Here is an 11,633-nt window from a genome sequence, read left to right as displayed (position 1 = left end):
CGTCCTACTTTCCCATCCTCTTTCCCTCCCTCATGAACACCACACGAAAGGTGACAGTTCGTAATTTTTTTCCTTTTTCAAGTATTAGCATCAAAGTCGGATAGGAACTTCATGGCTCTTATGAATGAAAAGGGGTCACTTTCCACTCTGGCAACATCCCTCATATCATTCCAATCTGTTATGTTCCCCCAAACTCCCTGGAGCTTGAATTGTGTTCCCACGTTTTACATATGAGAAACTTAGCCCCAACTGTGACTGTTAAGAGGGTGGGAAATCCTATTATAGTAATTGAAAGGTGGAGCCTTAAAGAGGTGATTGGATTATACCACCATACAGTAGTGAATGGATTAAAAATGGTGGTCAGGGGCGTGGTTCTGGGGGCTTTAACAGAAGAGGAGAGTCTCCCAGCTCTCTGCTTCTACTGTCTTGCAATGTGAGACCGCGGGGTCACTGCCACCACCACCAGATGGACTTTGGACTTCCCAGCCTCAGAAACTGTAAGCAATAAATTTTATTTTCTTTATATATCACCCAGTTTCAAGTATTTTGTTATGAGCAACAGGAACGGACTAATAGACTAGGCAATATCCTGTTTAAAAAATGGTATTTTATCCAGTCACAAAATCTGGGTCCAAGGCGCACAAATAGGACGTTCCCTTTGTATCTTTCCCCTAATATGGTTGCTTCTCTTGGGGGCGGGGAGTTGGAGAAGCACTGGACATAAAGCCTTCTCAAGTTCTCAAGACCTCAAGTTCCTCTTTCTATTTCTGGGGTTTTCACTTCCGCCCCCATCAGAAATCCCCACGTGGTGGTAATGCTTTCTCCCCTTCCTTCCCTGTCATTCCTCTGACACCTCTCCTGGGCTTGTCTCTATCTCCCTACTACTGCTACTTTCTCTGTCTTCACATCTTGAGTTCTGTTTCCCCAGAAGTTTTGGCAGGCTGTTTCTATACAAACACAGCTCTCTTTCAATGTTACCCTTCATATTTGCAGTCACAATTGTCTATTCCTGGCACTTTTTCACACCACAGACCTTGGGCAAGGGAGTCAGGTCTGCCTTCGGGCTGCTTTTGTTTGCTCACTACCACAGAACTATCAGGCACTCGCTGGCTTGTCAAAGAGGGATTTCATAGGAAAGGCTTTATCTCCCACTGTTTCTCTGGAGCTACAGTCCCCACTTCACCACTGTTAAAAACTCCAATCCTGTACAAGCTTCTAAATCCCATCTCAGTTGACTCTGTTTAAATGACTCTGACTTGGCACTGAGAACCCTTTCTGCATCTTTTACAGTGCTGGCATGTTTAACCCTCATTCATTCATACCCCACTATTCCAAAATGTGTAGAATTGCCTGGACATGCTAAACTGAAGTTTATTTTTGCACTTTATATGAAAAAAAAAAAAAAAGAATTTGTCCTATGTAGTGGTTATAAATCTGTCCACAAACTCATTTTTGCAAGAAATACAACTTTATTTTCAAGCCTCCATCCAACAGGATGGGAGACAACCTCAGCCCTTTTTGAGGGTCTTCCCTCCCCATTTCCCAAGATTGTGCGACAGCTCTGGGGTCTTAACATAGTTTCAAGGATGGGTGTATCTGGTCCTCTGTTCATGGAAGTCACCTGCTGTAAAGATGTCCACTCAGGTCCAGCAGCTCTTGGCTGCTTCAGTGCCATGTTTGGGACCTGGGAATCCTTGCCCATCTACACACCTCATAGCCATTTCTCTCTGGGGTCTTGCCTTTTCCTTAGCAGTGTGGTTAAGAGGCAGTGCACAGGTCCACTCAACTCTTAGGATTCATTCCCTCCTTCCTCCTCTCCGTCCTCCACCCCCCATGTCACTTTCTTTTCTCTTCCAGCCTGGAGGAATTTCTTTCTAATAGCAGGGAAATCTTCCCTTCATGTTTCTGGACAAGATATTTTGACTATGCCAGTTAATCCTCTTCCCCTTGTCTTTAAACCAACAGTTTACCTACAACTAAGAATTCACTACCCTGTCTAGAACTCAGGCCTTTAAAAACAAAAGCTGAGATTTCTGCTTTCCAGGGACACCACTAAAACGACAAGCACAAGGCCACATCTGAAAAGATAAAGGGACCTCAACTATAACTTTAGGTCACATTTTCAGAAGTTTTTGAACACAAACAATGAATTTGATAGCTACAAATGATTTTTAGATATTGAATTGATTAAAGATAACCCTTCTCTGACCAAAGTAATTGTCAAGTCTCTGTATTAACCTGTATGTGTAAACAAGTTGCATTTCTCTAAATTAGTTCAGTTTATTCAGACTTTCTTTTCTGGAGAAAATTGGCAAGGCATTCCTAAGTTTGTAGATATTATTCCCCCTATATTTTAGGACCACTGAACAGGCCCAAATCTGGGGCTTGCTGACTTATTTTTAAAATCAAGAAAGTGAAGCAAAAGTAATTATGGACATCAGAGTATAGAAAACTTACTTTTACTCAGTATGTGTCTAGGAGAATCATCCTGCTTCCATCCAGAAAATTATTCCAAACTCAAAATCATTCTAGCAGACTATTAATTATGGCACAGGACTGTGGTTGTGACAGCTTCTTGCATGTCATTTACCAGCTTATTCAGTCCCTATGTAAGTTGCTACCCCAGGAGCACTTAAAAATAAATTTGTTTTAAAGATATTAATGTACATTCATATATAAGTTTACAGTTCAAAGAATGCTTTATATTCATTATCTTTTTTTTTTCAACTGCATTAAAACAGTAAGTTGACACCATCAGCTTAGAAGTTACTCAAGCCAGAAACGGAGTCACCTTAAACACTGCATTCTGACTCACCCCCAGCCTCACCCCCATGCCATCCAACCAATCAAGTCTTTGCCATTCAACTTGTAAAATTCATTTAAAATCTGTCTACTTCTCTCCTTCCTTGCTCTAATCCAAGCTCCCTACCACTTATTACCTGGATTATTACAATACACGTAACCAGTCTCCCCACTTCCAGTGTTGCTCTCCCTCCACACTCCTCACCAGTAGCATCCCAAGTGTGACCCGCACCTACAGAGTTTACAAGATGAGCTGATGGAATGTGGCAGAAAATCTTAGGACTTCTATTTATCTCATCCTTTAAAATGCCTATTTTTCTGTATTTTATAATATATATATATATATAAATATTATGTAACAGTAATTACATAACTATATTGGCTTACAGGTTTAAAATATTTTCTTGATAAAGGTACATGATTTTAAAAGTTTGGTGGCCATTACTCTATACAACAGGCAGCATGATTTTTTAATACAGATCTCATGTTAATTCTTTTGTTTAAACCACTCAGTGGCTTCCCATTGTCTACAAAGTCCCTAATCTGTGACAGTTCCTACAAGCCCTGAAGGATCTGTCTACTTCTCTCTTGGTCCCTCCAACAACCTACTCTCTTCCCTGGGTGTGGGGATCTGACTTTCCTATCCTTCCAGATTTTTTCCCCATGGGAAATTTTCACATATACTTTTCCCTCTGCCTCCGTGATGCTTTAGGTCTCGGCCTAAATGTTATTTCTTTCCTGAACACCCCTTCATCACCCTCTGTTCCCCCTCCACCAAATACCATCCCATTCCAATCCAAAATGCCCTCAGTTAAACTCTTTTCTAGCACCCTTCATTTCCCATAACGGTACTTACTACAATTGCTGTTTAAAGTTTTTTGTGTAATGTCTTCCAAGGCCATAATCTTCCTGAGAACTTGATCACCACTATAACACACAGCATCTAATAAGTGCCCAATAAATATTCACTAAATGAAAGAATGAATATTTCGCTTACTCAGGGAACCTCAGAGGGTCTTCAGATCATCACCTCATGGAACCTCTGGACTTGTCTTCATCTGCTCTGCTCCAGGAGAACACCTTACCTTTTAAAAATTTTATTTTTAATTGACAAATAATGATTGTATATACTTATGGGGTACAATGTGATGTTTTGTGAACATCTTACCTTTAAGTTTCAGTCCCAATTATTTTTTAATTTATTTATTATTGCTATTTTTGTTTTTTACATTCTAAGATGTTGTGGAGCAGTTGGGGGGAGGGGAGAGGAAAAAGGACGGTGTTAGGGTGGGAGGAGGAGGAAGGGGCGGCATGGTCAAGACCCATGGCACCCCTCTCATTCTGTCAGGGGAGCCCAGGGGGCTTCTGGCAGTCACTTGATCGTGACTGGGTTGGATGTGGACTTCAGCAGGGAATGTCTGAGGCCCTCGGCCACCCCCAACCCCAGGATCCTGGGGTACTTCCGGGGGCAGCTTGGTGGTCGTCACTGGGCTAGGTGTGGACATCAAGGGACATGGCTGAGGACCTCAGCTCCCCCCCACCCCGGTTTGAGAGCCCAGGATGCTTCCAGTGGTGATCTGATGGTCATTGCTGGGCTGAACGTGGGCATCACGGTGATGTTGCTGAGGCCCTTGGCCCCCCACTACCCCGGCTTGGGAGCTCAGGGCACTTCCGGCAGCAATCTGGTGGTCATAGCTGGGCTGAATGTAGACATTGGGCAGGGGGTGGCTGAGGCCCTTGGCCCCCCACTGCCTTGGCTTGGGAGCCTTAGGTACTTCTGGTGGCAGCTCAGTGGTTGTCACTGGGCTGGATGTGGGTGTCAGGGAGGCATGGCTGAGGCCTGTGGTACCCCTGCCCTGGCTTGGGAGCCTGGGGTTCATCTGGCAGCAGCCTGGTGGTCATCACCAGACTGGATGGAGACATCAGGGGTGTGGCTGAGGCCCTTGGATCCCCACCGCCCTGGCTCAGGAGCCCAGGGTGCTTCCCATGGCAGCCTGGTAGTTGTTGCTGGGCTAGATGCGGACGTCAGGGGGATGTGGCTGAATCCCTCAGCCCTCCCCTCTCTCCAGCTAGGGAGACTGGTGGGCTTTTGGTCCTTCTAGGTTTTATAGGTGTTCTTTGGTGGTGTTAGACCTTTACTGGTTAATATCAGAACTTTGATCTATGTGTTTTTTTTCTTTCAGTTCTCTGTTGGATTATTTGCTATTCCCACCATTTAAACTGCACTCGAACTAATTTGTTGTCCTTTGGCTACTTCTAAAATGGGGGAATTTCCTGTGGGGACCAACACTTGAGTCCTGTGGTTGAGCTAAATTGCTTCTTTGCTGCTGATTCTCTGGGGAAGGCTTTTTGTGCAGCTCAGGTTTTAATTGTTGATCGTGTATGTATTTCTGGGTCGTGCGAGGTCCAGTACACCTGGGTTGTTTGGAAACTCTGGTCTGGGCCTGAGACTATTCAGCAAACTGCATCCCCTGCAGATCTGTATTCCTGACCAGTCTCCACTGAGTGATCCTGTGCTGATTAAGGGGCAGATCAGCTGTCCATGGTGTGCCCCAGTGTTCCCCTGGTGGGCCCATCTCCCATACCACCCACACTCCAAACACTTCCCATGGGACGGGCCATGCACCAGTCCCTTGTGATGACTCACTGTTGTCACTGGCCACTGAGTGGCTCCTTTTTTCACTTGTCTGTGGCCCCTCACTCCTATGTGGGTCCACAGGAACCCTGTTAGTGGTCTTTCTGGCGTGTGGGCCATCAAGGCCCTCTTCTCCCTTGTAGCCTTCAAGCAACTTCATAGGAAGGGTACAGCTGTGGCTTTTCCCAGCCTTTGCTCCATGCACTCACCCGGGCCAGCCTTGAATTGGCTGGGGCTTGAAACAGTTGGAGCAGTTCTTTCTTTTTCTCATAATGGTTTCTCTTGCCTTCATGAACTCTGTTCTCTCCTCCTCTTCCCTTGAGCTCTAGCGGCCCCAGCTGGGCAGTTGTTGCTTTTTAATAGTTGTAAATTGGTTGATTGTGGGAGAGAGTGATGCTGGGGACTATCTATTCCACCATCTTGACTGGAAGTCCTAGCCCCAATTACTAATATGTTTTTCTATGAGGTCATTTGAGATGCCCCTGGACAGTTATTGTCTCCTGGACTCCCCAGCATCCTCTAAAAATCTTTATCATAGTAACTACCATTTCCATTTCTGTTCCTGCACCAAGACTGATGGATTATCCTTAGGACTCAGACCTTGTCATTCATCCTTGTGAATGGTGTAAAGTAGGCATTTCACAAGTGACTGGAGATGTCTGGTGTTCCAAGAATTTTTGTAGAAAAACAAGTTTCAGCTTGCTTAATTTAATGCAACCAGGCATGCCACCACTGCCACAGGGCCTGGCCAGGGTCCTGAGGCATGGAACCAGGGACTGACCCCTCCTCCAACAACCAGGCAAGGAGCACACCAAAAACACCACTTCCACGTGGGTAGCCCACTGTAGGTGCTACAACAGCCATGGCTGCCGCAAAGTGGCTAGACACCACAACCACTGTGCAGATGGTTCTCCAGCCACTCAAGTGCATTGACACAAGGAGAGTCACCAGCAGAAACCAAAGAAGAGGATGTCTCTCTCCACAAAGCCCATTCCAGAATGATAGAAGCATCTACTCTATGACAATAGTGAGGGACCTGAACACACCTCTCTCAGCATTGGACAGATCATCTAGGCAACAAATCAACAGAGTAACTGTTACTCTTTCAGAAGGAGAGAAGAAATCCAGGGTTATCAGAGGTGGGAGGGGGGAGGGAGAAGGAGGTGGGGAGAGATTGGATAAGGGGCATAAAGAATAAGTATGATTTATAAGATATATGCTAATAGTATTGATTTGATCAACATACATCAACTTTGAACCCCCAAAATATATATAATAAATTGATTCAATTAAAAAAAACAAGTTTCAGCTTGCTTAATTTCCATAGCTTTCAAAAAGTTATGATTATCACTTAGAACAAGGCAAACACTGTGGGTGAGGTTTCTTCTTAAGCTTTATTGTGATATATTAAATAATGCTTACATCCAACCCTTCTTGAGGTCTGGCTTTAACAAGGGCTGGAAAAAGAATGTATGCTCTGCCTATCTCTGCTTGTTATCTTCTCCCTCTTAGAGAAACTAAAAAGAAAGGCTGAGTAACTCAGGGACTGAGTAAGCCTGGAATAAAAAGCAAATAGTATTAGTACATGGAAGTTGCGTTTGTCCACATGCACACGGACATAAGAGAAAGGAAAGACAAGACATTCCTGATGCTCTTTGTGGTAATCACACAAAATGGAAATGAGAGAGTTAGAAAAATGCTTTCTTGGGACTTATGACAGGAGGAATTTCAAACAGGGCAACCAATAGGTTTTTGTTAGGATATCAACCTCATATATATAATTTATAGTAAAACATTTTTCTCTCTTCAGATAACTCCATCCCAAACCCAATTTTGTTGGTCCATATAGTATCTACAGCATTCTACACGCAGAAAATTCTTAATCTTAGCTGATGAGCTGTTTAACTTTTAAGCTTGGATCCTAATAAGGGTTCTACTTGCTCACTTCAGTACCAAGAATTGTTGTGGAACAGTTACCATACTTGGGCAGATAAGCCACCAAGGAGGGAAAGGGGAGGGAGGACAATGCCTCAGCACAGCAGTTATATAACCACATGGGGAGTGCTGCAAGAGCAAAAGGTGCTTTCTGCCTTCCTTAAAAATACTAAATTCTAAAAATCCGAGTTGCTGGAGTTAGCAGCTGAAATACAATTACATACAGAATATCAATTCGATCTGATGGCTTTATGTGGCTATTTTAAATAACTTTAGATACTTGGTATCCTCAACGAACATTTACAAAAATATATGTACAGTATGTTTCAGTAATGGCAGAATAAATGTCATCTCCTTTTTCATTGACAATGAGTTATGAATGCTGACCTACAGACTATCCCCAAACAAGATGCATTCCAATAGTTAATTTCTAAGTCAGTTATTAGGAACTCAGAACATAGTTTCCCATAGAAACAATTTTAGATGTGGTAGTTTAGATTTCCAGATATGGTCAAAGCAGTCCAATTACCCATAAGTAATTTTAGTAAAGATAACCACCATGTATAACAATGCTTTTCTGTAAGAAAATATTTCCGAACTTCTAAGTTGAGATTTCTTTTATTTTTTTTTGGCAGCTAGCCAGAACAGGGATTAAACACTGGACCTCGGTGTTATCAGTACCACACCTTAACTAGCTGAGCTAACCTGCCACCCCTAAGTTGGGATTTCTGTAACTCCCCTTCCCTTGCCCTGGATGTTAAGTAACTTGCCTAAAGTCATAGTTAGAGGGACTTGACTCCAAGTCTGCTTTACTCCAAATCTACTGATTCCATACTCTTCCACGGACTCAGGGAACATTTCCAACAGCTTATTGTTTAATTTCCCATTTATTAGCTTTAATTAAGGCAGTAATTATCCCCCTCAGCAAATGGACTATGCAAGGAGGAAGGTGCTAGAAATCTAGTGGATACAAGATATCCAAACATGACCATTTAGGTAACTTTACAAAGCAGATGACCAGTGCTAGATGAACTGACATACCTTAAATTGTTAATAGTTCAGAGCAAATGCCTAAAGGTGGTCACTGTGAGCTGGCATTGTCACAGAGGTCTCATAAAGGATGCTGGACTTCAGTTGGATCTTGAAGACATGGGGCTTAGATAGGGGAATGCCTGATGAAGAGCTTAGATGAGCAACACTTGCATGCTAATGATTCCTTAATTAAGAGACAAGACTAGCTAGAGCTGCTTGAAGTTGCAGAGAAGTGGAAGTTGGAAAAGTTGGGGCCAGAAGGTGCAGAGGACTCTAGGATTTCTTCCTTATAATTTAGTTTTTTGAACAAATAATACTTGCAGTAATAATATAGCTAAAAGATAAATTTATAAGAGGAAATGAAGAATACCTCTCCCTCACATAAATAACCAGTTTGAGTAACACTCCTGTGCATCCTTTTAGTTTTCTCTTGTGAATAAACAAGCAGTTATAGGTATACACAAGTATATTATTTTCCCCTTTATTTATTAAAAGTAGAATATGGCCTCTAGAAATTTCGAACAGTAATAATTTACTTTATATACATATTTTACTATTTAAAATGATTACATTTACTTATTAACAAATAATGGTGTTTCCCAGTATAGTTTTACTAAACAAATATAAAGCATTGGGGTCCAGAATCCCTAGTCCAGAGTTAATTGTATATCTGTGGACCTAAACCCTAAAAAGTACGGGTTTAAGTTGGTGAGTTCAGGTTGGTGAGTGCTCCTCTTCAGTGCTACCTTATACGCACCTTTTCCTGGCTCCTCATAGTTTTATAATTACCTGTTTGTGTCTGCTTCATCCACTTGATTTGTGAATTCTTTGATTCAAGAACTATACAGCTCATTTATCTTTGTATCAATATCTAATATAATGTCTGGCAAATACAAGATATTAAATAAATGTTCAAATGATTTTACGAATAGAGAAAAAGGGCTGTTGAATGAATGTGAATAACATTTATAAGGAATGACTTGAACAACTTAGCTGATCCGCAGGGTATCAGAATGTAAGGGGAAAGTATGGCATTTTTTTCTATCTGGTAATACAGTTTGATGAAACACTGTGGAGATGTGTCAAGAAAGATCAGGTAGTAGAGAAGGAGAGAGTGAGATATTGGGAAAGAGGAGAAAAGCAAAGCAAGGTCTTGGTGTGCCCAGGAGGGAACTGGGTCATGGGCCATAGCGGAGAGGTTGGCTGGAACAGGAAGTATGGCTGTGAAAATAATTGTAGGCAGGAAGATTAGGATGTTGAAATTATGCCTGAAGGGCTCAAATTTTTTTAAAAAAAATTCTTTTTTAAAGAGAAAATCAAGAAAAGTATGGTTGAGTGAAGAGGCCTCAGTGGCGAATGTTTGAAATAGTTGCAGGGACTGAGAGGAAAGCCGACTGAAAAGTAACAGCTGTCTCATAGCCCTTCTGGAAAAAGGCCAATTATAACTTAAAGTAAAAGCTTTGATAAGCAATGCTCAGAGCCTATTTGAGGCTGGAAATTATGAAGTTGTAATTCTTCTGTGTCAAATACTGAGAGGTGCTTGGGCCTACAGAGATGAAAAATCAACATGCCCTCAAGTAGCTTTTGTTTAATAGGCAGAAGGCCATCTGACCCTTCAAAATATATTTAGTTCCAACACTACCATCTTACTCTTAAAATGATCTTATTATATACATAGGTAACATTGCAATATAATATGGCTGTCGCTGCTTCTAAATATTATGTCCATAACATGAGAAAAGTTAACCTCTTAGACACTTTCAGTTACAGTTATGCAAAATAATTTTGATATCTAGGCACTTTATTCCCTAAAATTGTGCTTTATCAAATGTTGACACTGTTCCAAAAAAGAACTTATTTTTTGGATCCATTAAGGGAAGTGTTTTATAAAAATATATTTTTATGTTAGAAACAAACAGGACATTTCAGTCCCTATAGACACAAACTGATTTTATCAGGGTACTTAAAGGCAAAATATTTGTTCTAGTTGATCTAAGAATCAAACCAAATCTGTTCTGATAGAAACTTACTAAAGCAAGTTAAATTTCAGGTGTGGGTATCCAGAGTTCACATAACACAGGAAACACATGCAAGCAAGAAGTACATTTACTTAAACATGGTAACAACCACAACCGGACAGAAAAAAATTACACATCTGTTCAATTTAAATGAGTTAAAAGTTCCCATAGTTACTTCTCAAAATGTTATGGAAACATGATGCCTTCCAAGTTCGGGCTCGCAAAATAACTCACTCTTTAGTATCAAATCCAGTCTCCAAATTGGTAATGTATATCTTAGAGAGGTTTTTCAGAAAGCATTTGGCTTTAACTTTTGAAAGCCAATCCTTAAACTGAAGACACATGAACATTAATTACAAATATTCTTTTTCATTAATGAATTCCAGCTAAAAGGCAGTATTTTTTATAAATCTGTTTTTGATAATAGATTCCCAGCTTATTTTATACAAATCTTTTTAACAGAAAATTACTTGAATTCATTTCTGAAATCCCAAGGAAAAAGCAATTTTAAAAGTCCTCAAAGCCATTACTCTTCCTCTTCTATAAAATTCAGCTCTGCCTTATATTTCTCACATCCCATTTAAAAGAACAATTCTTCATGAATAGGGACTCTTTTTTCTTTTTCTGTCAAGGAATTCAACCTCTGAACTCCCACAAATGTGTAAACAAATATGTTTAGAAATGTTCTTAGAAAGGAAGAAAGGAAGAAAGAAAGAAAGAAGAAAGGAAGAAAGAAAGAAAGAAGAAAGAAAGAAAGAAAGAAAGAAAGAAAGAAAGAAAGAAAGAAAGAAAGAAAGAAAAAGAAAGAAAGAAAGAAAGAAAGAAAGAAAGAAAGAAAGAAAGAAAGAAAGAAAGAAAGAAAGAAAGAAAAAGAAAGACCTACAATCATACATTGATCTTTCAGAAGGAGAGAACAAATCTGTGGTTACTGGGGGTGGTGGGGTATTGGGGAGAGATTGGGTAAGGGTCATAAAGAATAATACGATTTGTAATAATGAATATGCTAATATTGATCAAAACATGTTGTACACAGGTGATAGCCAATGCTGTACCCCCGAAATACGTATAATCAATTATGCTTCAATTAAAAAAAAGAAAATCACCAAGAAAATATTTCCACACCGCCCCCCCAAAAAGAGAAATGTTCTTTGAAAATATTGTCTGAAGTAACATAAACTGAAAACAAACCAAATGTCCATAAATCTTGGTTA

Source organism: Cynocephalus volans, chromosome 9 (assembly GCF_027409185.1).
Source record: "Cynocephalus volans isolate mCynVol1 chromosome 9, mCynVol1.pri, whole genome shotgun sequence".
In the NCBI taxonomy this organism is placed as follows: domain Eukaryota; kingdom Metazoa; phylum Chordata; class Mammalia; order Dermoptera; family Cynocephalidae; genus Cynocephalus; species Cynocephalus volans.
Note: the sequence above shows the minus strand (reverse complement) of the source record.